Below are 7,548 nucleotides of genomic sequence, written 5' to 3'. Positions count from 1 at the left end.
TTTGTTTTCCTTTCAAAATGACTAGATTACCATAAACATTTTCCACACACACACACCTATAACACTCATCCAGTTGTGTCTGCTACTGATTGGCTTGCTCCAAAAAGGACAAAGGGTCAGTTAGAGAAGCCATCCTTCAGTTTGCAGTGGAGATCTGGCAAAATTGCTAAAACTGGTACAAGCAACTGCCCTTACAACTCTGCAGACAATTAAGTAATTGGATCCATATGTGTTGGCTTACAAAATTTTTTAAAGAAATTAATGTGAGACTTTGCTTTCAGAAAGCAAAGGGACAGAAGTAAAAAGACAGATAGTTATCCCCCTAGTTTAGTTCTTGATAAGTTAGTATTACATCTTCTACAGAGATTTGTGCTTATATTACAGAGTAAGTAGATGTCTTAAAGCAGTTCACAAGAAAGTAATATCCTAACTTAAATTATTAAATGTCTCTGAGCACATACATACATGCATACATGTTCTACTACTATAACCATTTTATTTCTGAAAAATAAGATTTGACCGGGAGTTCATCAGTCAGAAATCTAATATGATTTGTTCATTTGAAGACAAGATATGAATAAAACTTAAAATTCAAATAAAATATTATTAAAAATATAAAATAGTTTTCACTGTAAATATTAAGGAAGGCCCCACAAAATTAAACACATAAAAGGATTGTTTTATTCCTGCAGCTGTGGCGAGATAGCTAGCAAATCAGAAGAGGGACTCTGAGGTCTCACTGTCTGAGTTCAAACATTTTATTGTTTCAATCCTGACCTTTATTTCTCTCCCTAGTAACATCCTGCAAGATATCATTTCTCTTTCCCAGGAATCCAGTCTGAGTTCTAGTTATGTACGCTTGGAAAACTGTTTCTCTATACCTAATTTGTAAAACAGACATAAGTGTTTTGTTGTGAGGATTAAATTAGTTAATTCAAGTAAAAAGTTCTTACAATAATGTTTGGCATATAGAAGGTGATAGAGAGAAGCTTAATGGGATAGACACATTAAACTTGTATCTAGCAAGAACCATTATGGTGCATATTTGTTCTATCATTAACTTACTTTGACTTTCTGAAAGCCTTTCAATGCCAGTTTTCTCATTTGTATGAAGTAAGAGATTGAATTTCATTTCCAACATTCCAGTTCAGTTCAGTTGCTCAGTCGTGTCTGACTCTTTGTGACCCCATGGACTGCAGCACACCAGGCTTCCCTGTCCATCACCAACTCCCAGAGCTTGCTCAAACTCATGTCCATTGAGTCAGTGATGCCATCCAACCATCTCATCCCCTGTCGTCCCCAATACCCATAGAATATTTATATTTCTAGGATCTTTATTGGACTTCAATAGTATATAAATTAGTTTGAATATTGTTGTGTGTGATATGGGCTCAACAAATCTGAAACAGTCACAATAATTGAGTAATCACAAACATTTCTAGTTCAGGTGCCAAGTTTGGGGAATGCAGAGGTAGCATCATAATAAATAATAATAAAATTATCCTTCCAGCTGGGTCAAGAGACATGACAAACAACTGTAAACAGGATCCTTGTCAAATAGCTTATGTGGGTATTCACTGTAGAAAAGAGAGAGTTGAAAATTCTTCTTGATTAGTTATTGGGAAGAGAGTCAGGCAAAATGCAGCAATGCTAGATACCTCACCAACCACCATGGGATAACATTAAATGGACTGGATTCTGTGGGAAAGAGAAATGAAATTTTTCAGGATGTTACTAAGGAGTGAAATAAAGGTCAGGATTGGAAGGGTGAAATGCTTGGAAATTGATAAACAAATTTTTCCGTACTTCATTAACTACACATCAATTAGTGTGTAACCTCTGAGAAGTCAATTTAAGACATGGATGCCTTGGGCTTACATTTTTCTTTCTCGTAAAATGCAACAAAATCCCTGCATATAACAACCTTTCACTTCATCTTTATTAAATCAGTTAATGAACCCTCTAAAATTTTCAGCCAAAGAAAATTGAAGTAGAACCAAACATTAGGGTTTCAGAGAACTTAGAATTTGTAAATTTAAAGACTAAATACTTCATATTTATAAAAAGAACTGATAAAATAACTTGATCAAAACCATATGACTTAGTGACAGGAGTTAGGACTAAAATTTCAATTATCTTAGCCTGACTCCTAAAATAATCCTATTCCCATCACACCAAATTACCTTCACTTTTGGTGATGAATAAAATCATCACAAGCCAAGATTCAAATATCAAGTTTCTGTTCTATCATTTGAATGTTAAAATCTAGACCATTTGAGCTCTGTGGTTCAAAAGAGATTCAAAATTCCAAGATTATCAAAGTCTTAAATACACCTTCAAAGAATACCAACACAAAATTTACTAGCAACTTTATATCATACATAATTCATCCAATTAAAAAAAATAACTTATCTTGGAGTCATTTGGATTTATTTTGAAAATTCTTGAGATTATTTTTGACTAAAACAAACATAGAAACAAGGTTAAAAGAAGGGGTGAGACAGTAAATCCAAAAATATCTCACTTCTTTCTTTAAAAAAAATAATATAATACTAATTGGGATTTTTCCTATGCAATTGACAGATTTTTATCTAATTTATTCTTCATTACAAAAACATATAAAGATCACTTATATACCTTTTTAACCTGCTGCAATGACAACATTTTTCTTGATGCCATATGGTCAACAATTTTAACCCAGTAGCTTGAGTAACAATCGCCATAATGTAGTGGTGTCTGAATGTTCCACACATGTTGCTACCTCTATTATTTTTGTTCCAAACAAAAATGAAAGTCTGTGCTGTGCTTAGCCACTCAGTTGTGTCTGACTCTTCCTGACCCATTCCCAGTCTTGCTCTGACTTTATTTAACTGCCTGTGGCCTCATTTCCTTCTACTTCTATGCTTGCTGACTCTGGATTTCACACCAGTACACTGACCACTTCTGGGTCTACACTAACTCCATGCCTTTTAGTTTTCATTTCCTGTATTATCTCTCCTAGGGCTCCTTAATTATCTACCGCTATTCTTGGGTCCCAAATTAATGCTGAAGAATAAAACTAATAACAAAAGTTGTAGAAAACAGAATCCTAGCAAATAAAAAATTGATTGATTCTGAAAGCATGTGTGACAAAAATTTGCATTCTTTCTACTTAGAGGAAATGGTGAATTAGACATGTTAAAGATATCAAATGTATAAAACTAAAACATTGAGTGTGATAAAGTATGTATTCAGTACAATGCTCACTCAAAAATTTCTCCAGCATCTTCTTGGCTACATGTGGCTAGCTGGAAAAACATCAGCAATCGTAAATGCTGCTGCTGCTGCTGCTGCTGCTGCTAAGTCGCTTCAGTCGTGTCCGACTCTGTGCGACACCATAGACGGCGGCCCATCAGGTTCATCCGTCCCTGGGATTCTCCAGGCAAGAACAATGGAGTGGGTTGTCATTTCCTTCTCCAATGCATGAAAGTGGAAAGTAAAAGGGAAGTCGCTCAGTCGTGTCCAACTCTTAGCGACCCCATGGATTGCAGCCTACCAGGCTCCTCCGTCCATGGGAATTTCCAGGCAAGAGTACTGGAGTGGGTTGCCAGTGCCTTCTCTGCATAAATGCTGCATCAAGCTAATATCTGAGCCAAGACACATGTTTTCACAAGAAACCATAACTCCAAAAAAGGCACACACTATTGAGAGTATGGATACCTTTCTAGCCCTCATATGCCTGAAAAACTGTGGCGGGGGCGTGTAGAGGGGAAAAATTATTTGCTCTAGACTCTCAATTGGGCATCCCTGGTAGCTCAGCTGGTAAAGAATCCACCTGCAATGCAGGAGACCCTGGTTCCATTCCTGGGTCATCTACCTAAGCAATCAGGAATCAAAGAAGAAACACTCTTGGGAAGGGAGACTCTAAATTAAGCAGTATTCTGTCTCCACAAGGATTAGTTTTAAATGTTTCCATCTATGGGCAGGAGCTAATCCCACCGCAAAGAGAGACAGATGGTTAACCAGAAATCAAGAGCAGATCCTGGTAATATTAACATTTACTTTCCTAAGATAGAGTGGAATTTTATTCAACAGAAAGTTAGATAATGAATGTGTAATAATGAATATAACATAAAATTTCCTACAAGTTTTGGAGAATAGTTACAGAATATATCTTTTTAGATTTGAATGGCAACCTAATTTCTATCTTTGTCTAGGTCAAAATCCATAAATAGCTATCGTAGTATTTGATCTAATTCCTGATTTTCTCTTTTTTCCCCCCTATTTATCTTTTCTAGAATTTTTTTCATATATTAATTTTCTTTATTCCTATAATCATTTCTGCTTCCTTCATAGCTCAGCTGGTGAAGAATCCACCTGCAATGCTGGAGACCCCCGTTTGATTTCTGGGTCTGGAAGTTCCCCTGGAAAAGGGATAAGCTATCCACTCCAGTATTCTTGGGCTTTCCTGGTGGCTCAGATGTTAAGGAATCTACCTGCAATGCAGGAGACCTGGGTTTGATCCTTGGGTTGGGAAGACCTGGAAGAGGACATGGCAATCCACCTAAGTATTCTTGCCTGGAGAATCCCCATGGATAGAGGAGCCTGGCAGGCTACAGTTCATGGGGTCACAAAGAGTCAGACAGGGACGCAACTGAGTGACTAAGCACATAATCACTTCTAGAATCATTCTTGTTTTAAGTTCTCTTTCTTTTTTTTTAATATCTCATGATTTCCAAATTCAAGTCAACATGAATTCAATATTTCTAGGCTCCAGAGAACACATCAAAAAGAGAAAGGAAAAGTCTCTCCACTCAGGGAGTTTTATTTCTGCAGGAGTCCATGTGTCCTCAAGAAACTGTCAGACCAGGATGAATGTTTGATGGCACACAATGGAGGCACTAAGTGCTGTGGTTATGAAAAGGCAGTGATAACAGAGGACATTTTCCAGATTCCTAGAACAGAATTGAAATCATGTTTAGTTGACAAGAATCAGGAAATGCTTATAGAGGAAACCTAGTGAATTTATAGAAAATTAAATTAGATAAAGTTTAATGAGTAAACATTGAATTTAAGAGTAAGGACCATGTCTGATTCCTCATTTTATTCATATGTAGTACCTAGAACCAGACTCTGGAATATGGCAATACTTTAAGTACACAACAAATATTTGTTGAACTGATCTTGAGTGATTGGATTAAACCCTAAACACCTAGTAGGATTTCAGTTAAGAAAAATTGGGATAAACAGAGCAAGTCTTTTCAAAGAAAAGAAACACATGGCATTAACAAAAATAAATAAGAGAAAATATGAGCTGAGAGTAGCATAATTTAGATGGTTAGAAGTGTTTACAGAAAGAGCCTATTTGAGAGTTTAATGTTATTTTATACAAAACACTTTGGTTTCAGGATTCTGGTGAAAGTGTGAGCCCCGTACTGAGGACAAGGGGGCACAGAGTATGACAATCAGGCAGACTCTGTTTTAAGATGTCTGACCAAATGAGCCTGAATGAGAAGCAGCCTAGGAGAGAGGCTGCAAGCTGTAGAGTACACTATTGTAGGGAGAGAGCTACAGGAGCAAAAAGAGAGATGTGAGTGGAGACGAAGGTAAGACAGATGGGGTAGAACTGCAAGACAAAAGGGTACAGGACCAAAAACAGGAGGAAAAAGCACTGAGCTGGGTGAAGACAAGCCTCACCTTGGCTTTGCCATCAGCTATTTAATTTCAGCAAGTCACTTCTCTGAGTTTGTTCTCTCGTCTGTAAAATGGAGATGAAACTCATCATATTATCATGTCTAAATAGGACATTTGTGAAATACTTGACATATAGAGCATACCACCATACAAAATAAGTGCGTTTATATAGAATTATATACAGAATATATTTATTTATACAAAATATGAATATATAAAAGTATATTGATTTCCTAGGGCTGCTGTAACAAAGTACCACAAACTGCTAGTTTAAAACAACAAGAACTGCATTATCTCATCAATCCAGGAGGCAGAAGGCTAAAATCAAGTGTTAGCAGGGTTGATTTTTTCTTAGAAGCTCAGGGATAATCTTGCCTCTCTCTTAACTTCTGGTGGTTGCTGATGATCTTGGGTATCTTGTGCTTGTAGCTACCTAACTCCAACCTCCACCTCTGTTGTCATGTGGCATTCTCCGTTTGTCCTTATGTGTCCCCATGTTTCTCCTTTTCTCATAAGAATGCCAGTCATTTTGGATTGAGGGCCCAGTCTACCCCACTATGTTTGAGAAGGTCCCCTGGAGGAGGACGTGGGAAAATTAACAAGATGGCACCAGTCAGGCTCTCTAGCCCCATGCTCTCATGCCCTCTCTCCCTGTGTCCTGTAAACAGTGACTCTGCATGGTTATGTAACAGCTAAGATCACTTATAGCACTGTGCAGGCATATCAGGAGGTACTCATTTGGTCACAAGCTACTTGGTGTGGGTCCCCTGTATGAGCTTCACCATGAAAGCCCTGGCTACTGCTGCACTGGGGCTACATTGAAGCAACATCATGGTTATGTTATATGAGGTTATGTTTTGGCTGTTATGGCTATGTTATGGTTATGTTATGTCTGCTGCTATGGCTGCTGCACCAGTCAGGAGAGAATAAATGCATCTGCAGTTCCTACAGCTCCTCACATATTCTTCCAGCCTCTCATCTTGCATCTTGCCCACCATGGGTTCAGTGAACAGTATGCACAGTGAGATACAGCAAGACAATTGGCACTGTGAGCAAGATCAGCAAGAGAGAGGCCATGACAACCCACTCCAGTATTCTTGTCTGGAGAATTCCCATGGACAGAGAAGTTTGGTGGGCTACAGTCCATGGAGTCACAAAGAATCAGACAGGATTGAAGCGACCTAGCATGCACTCACTACCCCATTATGACCTCATCTTTTATTACATCTACAAAGAATCCATTTCCAAATAAGGTCACTTTCTCAGGTTCCAGGCTGAAATGAATTTGGGGAGGACACTCTTGAACCCAGCATTAAAAGTATATTTTTAACATACCCTTATTTTTCCAATAGCTTAAATAGGCTATTGTTATAAGAACTAGAATTTGGCTCTTAGAACGGAGGAGAACCAAATGATTAACAGTCTAGGTCAGGGAATTTGAATTCCACCTATTCTTCTTCCTGTTTATGTAGCCTTAGAGGCTGTATTCTCTTTAGTAGTTGCTCTTTTCATCAGATCAACAGGGAGCTGAGTGTTTGGGGAGGACTAAGAACAGTAATGTGTACAATGTACTTGGCACAGTACTGGCTCAAAGGGATGGTGCTCACCTCTCCACTCCAAGACCAACTTGTGCTATGTGTGTGTTTGTGGTGGGGATGGTGAGGTGGGGCATGGGGAGGGGTCTGGTCTGCTCAAGTGAATGAGACAACTCACTATTTCGTCCAGCCACAGGCTAAATGCACTGCCTGCAGAGCCACTTGCACCTTTACAATTAAGACTTCCCCAGGCTGGCTTGTTCAATACTATCCTGAATGATTTGCACAGCTATTGACCCACATCCCACAGAAATGCTGGGTCACTTATCACTGTTCCATG

The sequence above is a fragment of the Bubalus kerabau genome, chromosome 7 (assembly GCF_029407905.1).
Source record: "Bubalus kerabau isolate K-KA32 ecotype Philippines breed swamp buffalo chromosome 7, PCC_UOA_SB_1v2, whole genome shotgun sequence".
NCBI classification, from domain to species: domain Eukaryota; kingdom Metazoa; phylum Chordata; class Mammalia; order Artiodactyla; family Bovidae; genus Bubalus; species Bubalus kerabau.
Note: the sequence above shows the minus strand (reverse complement) of the source record.